We start from the raw sequence: 8,101 nt of genomic DNA, 5'->3' as shown, positions 1-8,101 counted from the left end.
ATCTTTCTTTACACATTTTGGCATTCTCATAGGAAAACAACCTTAGCTCTTCCAACTCATCCAGTTGTAACATCCTTCTCTCACATACTTGCTTAAGATCAAAATTTAACTGCTTCAAAGCCCAGTGAGCTTTATTCTCCAATTCTAATGGAAAATGACATGCCTTTCCAAAGATTAACCAATAAGGAGTCATTCCTAACGGAGTCTTAAATGCTGTTCGATAGGCCCATAATGCATCATCGTGCCTTTAAGACCAATCTTTTCTGCTAGGGAGTACTACCTTTTCAAGGATACCTTTGATTTCACGATTCACTCTTTCAACTTGCCCATTGGACGGGGGGTGATAGGCAGTAGAAATCTTGTGCTTCACATCATATTTTTCAAGCAACCACTTAAGCCATTTGTTCACAAAATGAGAACCTTCATCACTAATAATAGCTCTTGGTGTCCCAAATCTTGTAAACACATGCTTATGTAGGAATCGCATGACTACCTTAGCATCATTTGTAGGGTATGCTTCAGCTTCAACCTACTTGGATACATAGTCCATAGTAACTAAGATGTATTTGTTCCTATACGAAGAGGGAAATGGGCCTAAGTCAATGCCCCATACGTCGAATAATTCAATCTCCAAAATATTTGTTAAGGGCATCTCATTCTTCCTTGATATATTTCTGGTTCTTTGGCACTTGTCGCAGTTCTTTACATAATCGTAAGCATCTTTAAATAGTGTACGCCAAAAGAAACCTGCTTGCAAAATCTTTGCTACAATACGTGAACCACCAAAGTGTCCCCCACTTGGAGATGAATGGCAATGATATAAGATCTCAGCAATCTCACTTTCAGCTACACACTTTCGGATTATATTATCTGCACACTGTTTAAACAAAAATAAATCCTCCCAAAGATAATACCGACTATCATGAAGGAGTTTCTTCCTTTGTTGGTATGTCATTTCTCGAGGAATTATTCCACATGCAAGATAATTGGCAAAATCAGCAAACCAAGGTGTTTCATTAATTCGACTCACCTCAAATAAGTGCTCATCAGGGAAATTCTTGTTGATAGGCACACGTGATCGAGTTACCTCATATTGCTCTAACCTCGATAGATGATTAGCTACTTAATTTTCAACACCTTTTCTGTCTTGGTTCTCAAGGTCAAATTCTTGGAGTAAAAGTATCCAATGAATTAGCCTCAGTTTCGCATCTTTCTTCGTGAGTAAGTATTTAATGGCCGCAGGGTTAGTAAATACTGTAACTTTGGTACCTATAAGATATGAGAGGAATTTGTCAAAAGTAAAAAATATAGCAAATAGTTCCTTTTCAGTTATCGTATAATTGAGTTGGGCTCCCGTCAAGGTCCTACTTGCATAGTAAATGGGGTGGAACACTTTATTTTTTCTTTGACCCATCACGGCTTCAACGGCATAGTCACTTGCATCGTACATTAACTCAAAAGATGAGTTTAAATCAGGTGAAATGATTATTGGAGTTGAGATTAACTGCTTCTTTAGATCTTCAAAAGCTTCCAAACATGATTTGTTGAAATCGAACACTGTATATTTCTCTAACAACAAACACAGCGGCTTAGAAATTTTTTAGAAATCCTTGATAAACCTTCGATAAAAATTGACATGGCATAAGAACCTTCTGACTCCTTTCACATTAATTGGGGCCGGTAATCTTTCAATTACGTCCACCTTTACTTTGTCGACTCCAATTCCTTTCTTTGAAATTCTATGGCGTAAGACAATCCATTCCTTAACCATAAAATGACATTTTTCCCAATTAAGGACAAGATTCATCTTTTCACATCTCTTCAGTACCTTAGCCAAATTACTCAAACATATATCATAAGTGTTACCAAAAATAGAAAAATCATCCATGAAAACCATAACAAAATTTTCAACCATATCAGTAAATATTTCCATCATGCATCGTTGAAAAGTTGGAGGTGCATTGCATAAACCAAAAGGCATTCGCCTAAAAGCAAACGTACCATATGGACAAGTAAAGGTTGTTTTATGTTGGTCCTCTAGGGCTACAACTATTTGGTTATATCCCAAATAACCATCTAAAAAATAATAGAATTCATTACCTGCCCGTCGATCTAACATCTGATCCATAAAAGGCAATGAAAAATGGTCTTTCCGAGTGGCTTTATTCAGCTTTCTGTAATCAATACAAATTCTCCAATCGGTAACAGTTCTCATTGGAATTAATTCGTTACGCTCATTTTCAACAATCGTGATTCCACCTTTCTTTGGCACACACTGCACCGGACTTACCCACAAACTATCTGAAATAGGATAGATGATTCCTGCATCTAACCGTTTGATCACTTCCTTCTTTATAACTTATTTCATAATAGGATTGAGCCTCCTTTGCCCATCAATTCGAGCTCTTTCACCTTCTTCTAAAATGATTTTATGCATGCAAAAAGAAGGGCTTATACCTCGAATATCAGCTATGGTCCAACCAATTGCTTTCTTAAATTTCTTTAAACCATCAATTAGTTGCTTCTTTTGATCTTTCGTCAATTCCTCTGAAATAATCACAGTCGAAGTAGAACAATCACCTAAATAAATGTATTTCAAATGGGAAGGAAGTACTTTTAGTTCGAGTGTAGGTGGTTCCTCGATTGACAACTTGGGTTGCAAAAATTCTCAGACTTCTAACTCAACGGTTCAAATCATGTGGATTGAATAAAATTTCTCGGATTGGCTTCCATCAAAGCCATGTTTTCTTCACCTTCTTTATCCTCCAAAGGGTCAAACTCTAAGGTTTTCTCCAATAGATCTTCTTCAAAATTGCTTTCCGTAGAAACCAAGGTTTCTATCTCTTCCATAACTGAACACTCCTCTGCCAGGTCAGGAAATTTCATCGCTTTAATAATGTTAAAGGTTACTTGATCATTTTGAACTCGCATGGTGAGTTCTCCTTTCTGCACATCAATTAACATTCTTCTCGTGGCTAGGAAAGGTCTCCCAAGGATAATTGGCACTTCCTTATCTGCTTCAAAATCTAAAATAATGAAATCAGTAGGAAAAAATAAATTAATCGACTCTTACCAAAACATCCTCGATCTTTCGTTCGAGATATGCTAACGATTGATCCCCTAGCTGAAGCGTCACAGTTGTATGTCTTACTTCACCTATCCCTAACATCTTGAAAATAGAATTAGGCATCAAGTTGATACTCGCTCCTAAGTCACACAAAGTTTTACCACAGTAAGATTCACCAATGTTAAAGGGTATAGTAAAGCTTCCTGGGTCTTTCAATTTCGGTGGCAGTTTGTTCTACAGGAACGCACTACACCCTTTTGTCAAGGCAACAGTCTCATACTCACTCATTCATTTCTTCTTGGACAGTATATCCTTCATAAACATCACATAATTCAGCATTTGTTCTAAAGCCTCCACCAATGGAATATTGATGTGTAGCTTCAGAACATCCAACAAGTTCTTGAATTGCACTTCCTGTTTCTGCTTGTGTTGCTGCAATCTTTGCGGATATAGAGGTGATGGAACTTTCAGTTGAACTAGACAACTTTTCTAAATAGGTAAATCTGCATCCAAAGAAGATGTTAAATTTCTCAATTCATTAATTCAGGGTTTACCTTGTCAGACTTTGCAAATTCTGATTCTTTTGGTGTAAGAACTTCAACATCTAGTTGACTTTCCTCCTTTTCAACATGCTCATCTTTGACATCAATCAATTGGGGTTCTAGAGTCTTACAACTTCGCAACGCCACTACCTTGATATGTTCTTTACCTAAATCCCTTGGATTCTCAGTATTTCTCGGTAAGGTTCCTTACGGTTTATTACGAAGTTCTGTAGCTAACTGACATATTTGGTTTTCCAAATTTTTCAATGTTGCTGCTTGGCTTTGGATCAAAGCATCATTCTTTGCCATGTACACTTTCAACGAGTTCTCCAAACTATTTGATGCCTCAGCTTGAGGTGGTTTTGGAGCTTGCTGATTAAACCCTTAAGATTGGTTGGGTCTTTGCTGCAATAAGTTGTTGTTTGGTCCATTTCCTTGGTTACTCCAAGAAAAGCTAGAATGATTACGCTATGAAGGATTGTATAAGTTGGACTGGAGTCCTTGTCCACTCCTATTTTGATATTGGTTCCCCACATAGTAAACTAACTCGGGATTTGATGGACAATTCTCAAAAGAATGACCTTCCCCACAGTACACACAGAAAACTACTTCAAACAGACTTGGTGGCTGAGCTGCAAAATTATTAGTACTATTAGCGGTTAACTATTTTAACATAGAGGAAATAGATGATACCTGAGCTGATAACAAAGTGAATGAGTCAACTTCATGAACTCCGAGTACACGTCTTTCTGAAGCTGTTTGATTTTTTGGCCATTGATAGTTATTACTCACGATCCTCTCTATGATCTCATAAGCCTCATTATAAGACTTAGACAAAATTGCACCATTCACGGAAGCATCTACCATAAATCTTGTATGTGCATTGAGACCATTATAGAATGTCTCCAACTGGATACAGGGAGGAATCCCATGATTAGGACACTTATGAAGTAACTCCTTGAATTGCTCCTAAGCCTCATACAAAGACTCGTCATCCAATTGTTGGAAATTTGTGATCTCATTCCTCAACTTAGCATTTCTGCTAGGTGGGAAATACTTAACCAAAAATCTCTCTGCTAATTCTTGCCATGTAGAAATGAAACTTGGTGGCAATGAATTGAGCTATGCTCATGCTTGATCTTGCAATGAGTATGGAAAAAACTTCAACCTTAGTGTTTCTTCAGTCACACCAGCTGTCTTGAATGAATCACTCACCTCAATAAACAATCGAAGGTGGAGATGTGGATCTTTCGTGGGCATACCACTAAATTGGCCCACCATTTGTAGCATTTGAAACATCACTAGTTTCAATTCAAACTGGGTTGCCTCAAAATCTGGCCTTCTAAGAACACATAGCAAACATCGTTAAATTAAATTTAAAGAAAAGAAAAATTAAATCCAATTCAGAGTGGCTGTCACCCAAGACTCTGACTAACGAGGCTCCTTCGCTTTTTTGCGTTGCTCCTTTGCTGATGGCTTTCCAAAGTGGTCGACCAAGGGTTCTTTAAGAGTCTTAGTTGCTAAAATCCTTATGCAAGGATGATGAAAGGGAAAGATAGTTAAAAGAGTTGAGAGAATGATGAATGAGTGAGAGATGATGGGATGAGGGATGATTGAAAAAGTGAGAAATGAGCTCTTATTTATAGGTGAGGCAAGGGAGCTAGTTTGCTAAAAATAGGAGTGTCCATCCTTTGAAACTTCCTCCAAGAGTGGCCGGCCATGAATTGAGAAAAGATGGCTGATTTTTTCTTGATTTTTGGTCAATTTGAGTGCCACAACAACTCAGGACTAAGACACAGTCATCAGTAAATCTTCGGGAAAATCTCTGATTTCTTTAACTTTTCAAGGACTTTGTATAATTAAACTAAAAAATGGTTTATGACATCCATGTGTAGCCAAAAATTGGGTTGACTTGGTCCGCAATTTGGACAAATTTGCAATTAGAAGAAAACTATCAGACCTGTTCAAAAATAGTAGATAGTTTAGAGGACCAAATAATATAATTTAGCCACTTTAATTAATCAATTTACTTAATTAATTAAAACTTAATTTATTAATGAAATATTAAAAATGAATTATTAAATATAACTTTATATTTTATTATTTAATTTAATCATGCATGGCTCACTTTATAGCTTGAAAATATAATATGCTCAAATTAATATAAAATAAGCCATTTTATGGATGAAAACTATATAATAAAGTATAAAATCACATTTTAATAATTTATATGTCTTAATTTCTTATTTTCACATATTTCATTAATTTATTAAGCAATTACTTGGTTTTAACAACAAATTTAAGTAAAAAGGTGATGAATTATATAGGAAAAATCCTATATATTTTTCAGTTTACAATAACCGTAACCTTTCCTTTACATCATTGCTCACATGAGTTGTGAAACGGGTCTGCTCACACAAACTATGGGTCGGAATGTAAGCTACACAATGCTGCTCACACAAGCTGTGGAGTGTTGATAACATTAGAAAGAACATAGGTTTTCCTTCTACTTATTGTTTAAATTGTTCCCATTTAGTTATTCTTAGCATACATTTTAGCATTTTCAGTTTAGTAAATTGCATTTTATAACTCAGTGAATCTTAGTCTATTTTATCTTTAATTTTGCTATCTTATTGCATTAATGTCGTTGCATGAGTTAATTTTAGATTGCATCCAGAATTGTCGCCGCACTTGACAGATGTCTACATGTGTTAATTCCAGATTGCGTTCAGAATTGTCGTCACACTTGACAGCTGTCTGGATAAGAACCAGAATTACGTAAGCTATCCAGTCTGGTATAACCAACCTGTAAGAACAAAGACAAAATAATTTTAGGGAAAGGACACCTATACTATGGGCGATGACATAAAAGATGGACATGAGAAGAAAAAAGGGCCTTCGGGAGTTGTTTTTCTCCATCATCATCTTCATCATCTGACCTTCAAGCTTGCGGCCATGGCAGCTTAAACTTTTCAGGGGTGAGTCAACATGAAAACTAGATGCAGACTAGCTCCTAACGAGGAGATTTAAGTGCACAAAAAGAGGGAACAGAGAGATCCAGTTGAGTTGTCTAAGGATAGTATTCTCTATTCGAGTCTTTCTTATTTCTTTCTAAATGCTGGTGATTACTCTTTGATTTCTAGTTGTATGAAAGTACTGATGAATTCTTGGTGAAATGTTATCTTATTTAATCTTGCTTTTATTCTTTAATCTTGGGGTTTAAATGTTTTTTTTACATGGAAGTGTTATTGCACTCACTTACACTGAAAGGTGCAGTGACAGTTTGATCCAACAAGCATTACAACGGAAGTTGAGTAAGGATGAGAAGAATTTAGTCCACTTGTTCTTAATAGTGCCATTTTGCCATCGTCAGAAGGTGAGGTAAATATGCATATTTAAGTTTGAGATTAAATGGAGGAGTAACGCTGAGTAAGATATACATTGAATTTTGTTGCATCGACAATCACTTATACTTTTATACCTTGTGAGCACTTAGTATTCTACTGAAGGTTCATGTTAGGGATCCCGATTTATCATTATAATATTTTATTTTGTTATTTTTAAAGTTATTGCATCGATAACTATCCTCACAATTCATCTCATTTATATCCAGTTATTGTACCGACATTAATAGACAAAGACACTCATCCTTGTGGGATCGATATTCGACAGACTCACATCTATCTACTATACTTGCATAAACAGTGTATGCTTGCACATTATTGCTGTGATGTTAAACAGTCGATCAAGTTTTTGGCACCATTACCGGGGATGGTGTTTGTTTGATGTTTATTTTTGTTTTTGTGTGTTTTTGCACTTTATTTTCCTTATATAGTATTTAGTATTCACTAATTGTTTCTTTTTCTTTGTTGCTATTTCTTTAACTTCATTTTAGGTGTTTGATGACCTAAAGAAATTCAAACTTTCGTGCCGTTTTGATCTAGAAATTGAAAGGACTGTTCGAAAAAGACTTCGAGAACAAAGAAATATGGCTTTACCAGGGAACAATGCAGTCATACCCCTGATGCAACAGCAAAATGTTAATAACCCATTGTTGTCACAAGATTTTCACCTATAGAATAGGACTATACGAGATTTTGTAGTACCTATTTTGGATGATTTGCAACCAGGAGTTGTTAGGCCAGCAATCTAAGCTGGGAATTTCAAACTCAAGCTAGTAATGTTTCAAATGCTGAATTCTAATGGACAATATGCTTGACTGCCACATGAAGATACGAGAGAACATCTTAAATCATTTTTATTGATCTGTGCTTCCTTTTGTCAACAAGGTGCTCCTGATGATGCCCTGAATATGCACTTATTTCCTTTTTCCTTATAGGGATGAGCACGTACTTAGTTATTTGGACTACCTGCCGGATCAATTACTTCTTGGGATGCACTACCAACACAGTTTGTTTTGCAATTTAACCTGCCAAAATTAAATGCTCGTCTTCAAAATGATATTACTGCTTATCATCAGCTGGATGATGAA

General features: G+C 36.0%; 1 non-coding gene across 1 annotated transcript; it reads left to right on the top strand.

Annotated features, from left to right (window-relative positions):
• Window positions 1-4,534: 4,534 nt before the first annotated feature.
• On the top strand, window positions 4,535-4,641 carry LOC121216476 (small nucleolar RNA R71). Its single transcript, XR_005912657.1, has one exon. It is a non-coding gene; the product is annotated as a small nucleolar RNA R71 (small nucleolar RNA).
• The last annotated feature ends 3,460 nt before the right edge of the window (window positions 4,642-8,101 follow it).

The sequence above is a fragment of the Gossypium hirsutum genome, chromosome D04 (genome assembly GCF_007990345.1).
Source record: "Gossypium hirsutum isolate 1008001.06 chromosome D04, Gossypium_hirsutum_v2.1, whole genome shotgun sequence".
Lineage (NCBI taxonomy): Eukaryota > Viridiplantae > Streptophyta > Magnoliopsida > Malvales > Malvaceae > Gossypium > Gossypium hirsutum.
The sequence above is the reverse complement of the archived record's forward strand: the minus strand, read 5'-3'. Positions and strand labels throughout refer to the sequence as shown.